We start from the raw sequence: 6000 nt of genomic DNA on the forward strand, positions 1-6000 counted from the left end.
TTCTCCTTTGAATATAGAGTATCATAGACTTCTTCAATGGTGAGAATATCACGACTATATAAGATCGTCTTTCTAAAAGACATATATGAAGCAGTAACAGACAGAACAAAATCAAATCCAAATTTTCTTCATCATATTTAACCTCTAAGATTTCTGAATCAATGATGAATTTTTTCTTAAAAATGGCTAGGTGATTCTCAAGAAATGTAACTTGTGTCAGACGATGAGAATATAGACATTGCTTCAAATGCAATTTGCTAGTTAGACTCTTTGTTATGCATAATTACTCCAATTTCAACAATAATGCAATGACTGACTTCTCTTTCAAAACGTTCTGAAAAATATAATTCGAAAGATGAAGATGAATTTGTGATAGGATCTTCTGATCCTTCTCCTCCTGATTCCAAGTTGTAGACATCTTGTTGAATCCTAACAACACATTATTCAAATCCATTTGAGCGAGCATTACTCGTATCTTTACTTGCTACAACAAAATTTTTGTGCTGTGACCCTAAAAGGGAATATCATATTTAATAATTGTCATACCAGAAACAACGAAAAAGATACCAGATTGCTCGGATACCAATTTTTTGTATAATAGGTGAGAAAAGAAAATATGATATAATATGAAGTAATTGATCACAAATTCAAGATCAATATAATTTTGCAGAGGAAATGAGATTTCACTAAAATATGGAGAAAAAATATAATGATTTTGTGTTCATGTTTTGTTAATGGTATTTCTGTAAAAACTTTTCCCAAAGCTACATTATTACAAGGTTTACTTAGAGTGAATAATAATTGTGAATTGTGCTCCCATGAAGCTTTTACTTATCAAATGCCAAATTCATTACGTCGCTTGTTTGCAATTATTTTAGTTCTCTACTATCTTGATGATCTAAAAAATTTATGGAATCAATTTTAAGAATTTATGTTTGAAGATTATTTGTGGAAGAATATGATTTTACATGAAGCGGACATGAAAATGTTACAACGTATAGACTCATTTTTAGAACCATTCGACATATTTTTAATGATTATGGATTAGCTATTTATGATATTAATGCCCAACAAGATGAGATATTAGAAATAATGGTTAATGAAGAATTGGGAGTATTAATATCTGAAGCTGATCTTTCGTGTGCCAAAAAGCTTATCCAAGAGCAAAGAGCCACTTATGATGCAATATTAAGTAAAGTTTTTCATAATGTTGGTGACATGTTTTTTATTAATGGTCCAAGTGGAATAGGGAAAACGTTTTTGTATCGTGCATTGCTTGTAGTTGTTAGATCAAGAAACTTGATTGCTTTAGCAATGCATCTTTAGGAGTGACTGCTAGTTTATTGTCAGGAGGTCAAAAGCACATTCAAGGTTTAAAATTCCACTTCATATTCAAAAAGACAGTATATATTCAGCAAGTAAAAAGTCTGCAATAGCTGATTTGTTTAGGATGACATGTTTAATCATCTAGGATGAAGCTCCAATGATAATTTCTCAAGCTGTTGATACTTTAGACAAAAGTGACATTGAATTACCGTTTGGTGGAAAGGTAATTGTTCTGGGTGGGGATTTTTGAAAAATTTTACCTCTTGTCCAACGAGGGAGTAAAAAGGATATAATNGATCTAAAAAATTTATGGAATCAATTTTAAGAATTTATGTTTGAAGATTATTTGTGGAAGAATATGATTTTACATGAAGCGGAAATGAAAATGTTACAACGTATAGACTCATTTTTAGAACCATTCGACATATTTTTTAATGATTATGGATTAGCTATTTATGATATTAATGCCCAACAAGATGAGCTATTAGAAATAATGGTTAATGAAGAATTGGGAGTATTAATATCTGAAGCTGATCTTTCGTGTGCCAAAAAGCTTATCCAAGAGCAAAGAGCCACTTATGATGCAATATTAAGTAAAGTTTTTCATAATGTTGGTGACATGTTTTTTATTAATGGTCCAAGTGGAATAGGGAAAACGTTTTTGTATCGTGCATTGCTTGTAGTTGTTAGATCAAGAAACTTGATTGCTTTAGCAATGCATCTTTAGGAGTGACTGCTAGTTTATTGTCAAGAGGTCAAAAGCACATTCAAGGTTTAAAATTCCACTTCATATTCAAAAAGACAGTATATATTCAGCAAGTAAAAAGTCTGCAATAGCTAATTTGTTTAGGATGACATGTTTAATCATCTAGGATGAAGGTCCAATGATAATTTCTCAAGCTGTTGATACTTTAGACAAAAGTGACATTGAATTACCATTTGGTGGAAAGGTAATTGTTCTGGGTGGGGATTTTTGAAAAATTTTACCTCTTGTCCAACGAGGGAGTAAAAAGGATATAATTACGTCAAGCTTTGTTAATTCTTATCTGTGGCCCCCTTTTTACAAAAATTAAATTACTTCAAAATATCGAGCCCTCTTAGATCCTCATTTTTCAGAATATTTACTTCGGATTGGCAATGGAATAGAAAAACAACATTCCTGTGGTACGATTAAGCCTTGGTCTGATATGACTTTAGATTGTAAAGAAGACAACATTTTCGTTACATAAATTAATTGATATTGTATTACCTAAAATAAACGACTATTCAAAAATCCTCCGATGTATGATTAATAGTGTTATTTTAGCCCCAAAAAATGAGGAAGTCGATGACATCGATAATATTCTCATAAAACATTTCCCAAGTGATGCTTTTATTTATTTTAACTTTGATGAAACATTAGATAAAATAGGACAATCAATGTAAGAAGATTTTTTCAATTCTCTAACCTCAAATGGTATACTATCGCATAAATTAGTGTTGAAGATTGACTGTCCTGTAATATTACTCTTAAATATTAATCCTACAAAAGGATTGTGTAACGAAACAAGGTTGATATGTAGAAACTTACAACTGAATGTAATTCATGCAAAAATTGTTACTGAAGAGTTTAATGGTAACAAAGTGTTTTTACCCCTTATCTCTTTAATTCTACTAGAGTATGATAAAACTGAAATTCCATTTAAAAGAATATAGTTTTCAGTACGTCCATGTTTTGCAATGCCTATAAACAAATCCCAAGGACAAACTTTAGAATATGTTGGAATATATCTTCTACAACCAGTATTTTCACATCGACAATTATATGTTGCATTATCAAGAGGAAAATGAGTAGATGTATTGAAGTTCTAGCCAAAGCATAACTTGACAATAAAATCCATGCTAAATGTACCAAAAATGTTGTTTAGCATGAAGTTTTATATTTAGTTATGCAATTCTTTCCTTACTGTTCGTCTATGGTTCACTTAAATATGATATAACACCTTCAGAATAAACATTGACACACTTTAAGTTCCATCCATAAAACGAGTGGTCTTTTAAGTAGCAATGTGATTCTATTTAAACTAATTCAATTTAAACTTCTTATAGAGTGTAAAACTGTAACTCTTATTGCATTACTCCAGCTTTTTTTCTTCTTACATACAACTCAATGCAACTTATTCTTTATTTTCATACAATTTAACTGTTTAACTCATATGATGACAAGTCTAAAATTACAAGTTGTTGAACAATTTCTCTTCGTAACTCTGTTGTTGGCCCACAAAAGAGATCTTTTATAATAAAAACCTTATTTTGAGGGAAAATAACGATGAGCTAATGAGGTTAGCTATTCTCGTATATTATTGTTCATTTCAATTATATTTTTTCTTGGCAATTTACTCTTTGTTCTTTTTTCACGTCCTCTCTAACTATCATCTTTCTCAATTTTCATTATTGAAAAATATAAATCTTACTAGAACTTACTTATACTTTCTGGATTCCACCTCTAAATTGATTAATACATAAACCATGCAAAATGGTTATATCATCATCTTTAAACATGTCCGTTGCAATAGCTCACGTTAGATGTATCTCTATTTGGTTTCGTCAACTTGTGCTAGTTTATTTGCTCTTTCACACTAATTAGTGGCCTTGCTTGATTTTATTTTCTGTAAACACCAACAATGTACTAAGAGAAAAGAAAAAATGCATGTTACACTTAAATGAATATGAAACGTAATTTTATTGAAACTTCACTTGTGTTGTTATATAACATTCTTCTAACAATGCTCAGCACAAGAAATTAGTGTACTCTGATTATCTATTACAATTAGGACGAATGGGGATGTAGAAAATATTCATTATAACAAATATCTACGGCAATCTTCTGTTTGTATATAGTCACCATGTTCAATGAAATTTATTCTATTGGATATCCTAAAATGAAGTATTCTATATATTTGAGTAAAAAAATTGCACAATTTGGCCTATGGAAGAAATAGTTATATATTAGACTAAATTATTACTGTAAATGCAAAATCAAATTAAATATTATAGCAAATATCAAACTGTTTAAATTCTCACCCATTATTTGAACAAGATAGGTAAGGTATGATCTCCAACTCTATTTATTTGTTTCTATGTTTCCTTAAATTTGGTCCCTTCGAAAACATCAATAATGTTTGGACTAAATTGAATATTGTATTTGCATGTGTCCTGACTTTTTCTAGTGTGTGAACATTGTGTTTGCAATCATATATTAGGAATTTCTATTCACGGAAATTAACAAGAAAAAGATATTAATTGTTGCCTTGATATGAACATGGAATTAATAAAAAAATTGCACCTTATCTATGGACGACCAGCCATTAGCAATTTGCCATTTATGTACTCTTCTAAGATGATTAGATCCAGTGGATCTCTACTGGCATTTCCTCGTCGTATGTTTATTTTCCATATCATCAGACGAGTACATTTATTTTCAAATCTGAAGTCTAGAATTGCAAGTTCTTTAGGAACAAAGGTGCAACAATCATTAATCAGTCACCTCAATAGCCTTAATTCCAGGTCAATATTCTAATAGAATAAATAGATGTAAGTTAGATATATTTAAGTATGGAATGAAATTGATTATGATTGCTAAACTTTACTCATCGCAACATTCATATCTTTAATTGTATCCATTCTAGTTTTTAACATTCTCTTCCATAGAGATTGTCAGCTCCATTATCCCAATATGCATTGTACAACATAATTTAAGATTAGTGTTAAATAAATCAAATGAAAATTATAATATTGAAGCTAATAAAGTAGAATTAGATTTGTTACCCTGATGGATTCCGCAATAGCCAATTTCCAATTGTTGTGTACATGTCCATAAGATATTATTCTAAAAGATAACATGTGGATAACAATGAAGACTGCATCTTTTTTCCCTTATTTTTCTTTTCTTTTGTCAACATTTCAACACGTTCAATTTGTTGAGATGTTGAGGGGTGCTTCGATTCATTAATAAAAATTGAACTCCTACAGACAAGAACATATTATTGTATAGAAACTATAATGACTTCTATGTTTAATTCACAGTCACACAATTTGTTCAGCACATTCTTATTTTGTTCATTAATATAAAATTTCATTGAACATAAGATTGCATGCCCCGGTAGTGATCTTATTGCCATTTTTGTTGCTGTTTAAAGAATTATTTCTGCTTCTCAAGAATTACGTGGTAGTGGGCTTCTTCTTCTTCTTTCTTTTTTTTTTTATTCCTCAACAGTGTGTGCATTAAAAAAATTCTCCCACAAACCTAAACTATCCACATAAGATTGCATGTCATGATAGTGATCTTCTTGCCATTTTTTATGTTGCTCAAACAATTGTTTTTAGTTCTCAAGAATTGCCTGTTGTGAGCTTCTTGTTTTTTTGATACCTGAACAATGTGTGCCTTTAAGTTGTCACACAAACTAGATATATCTGACACTATATGTTGCTTATACATGCTCAACATTTCTTCAATTTGTTATTAAGTTACATAGTTGGAACCAACAGAAGCAGAACTGTGCTCAATTCCAACTGAACTATATGTCCTCTAAGTACCAGCAACAGTCGTTTGTTGCACATGCATGCTATTAGTGTTATTTAGGATTTGTTGTGGTACATTGTCGAATTTCCTGTTCACAATGCCATCAAATATAC

This window comes from Olea europaea, chromosome 11, assembly GCF_002742605.1.
Source record: "Olea europaea var. sylvestris chromosome 11, O_europaea_v1, whole genome shotgun sequence".
NCBI classification, from domain to species: domain Eukaryota; kingdom Viridiplantae; phylum Streptophyta; class Magnoliopsida; order Lamiales; family Oleaceae; genus Olea; species Olea europaea.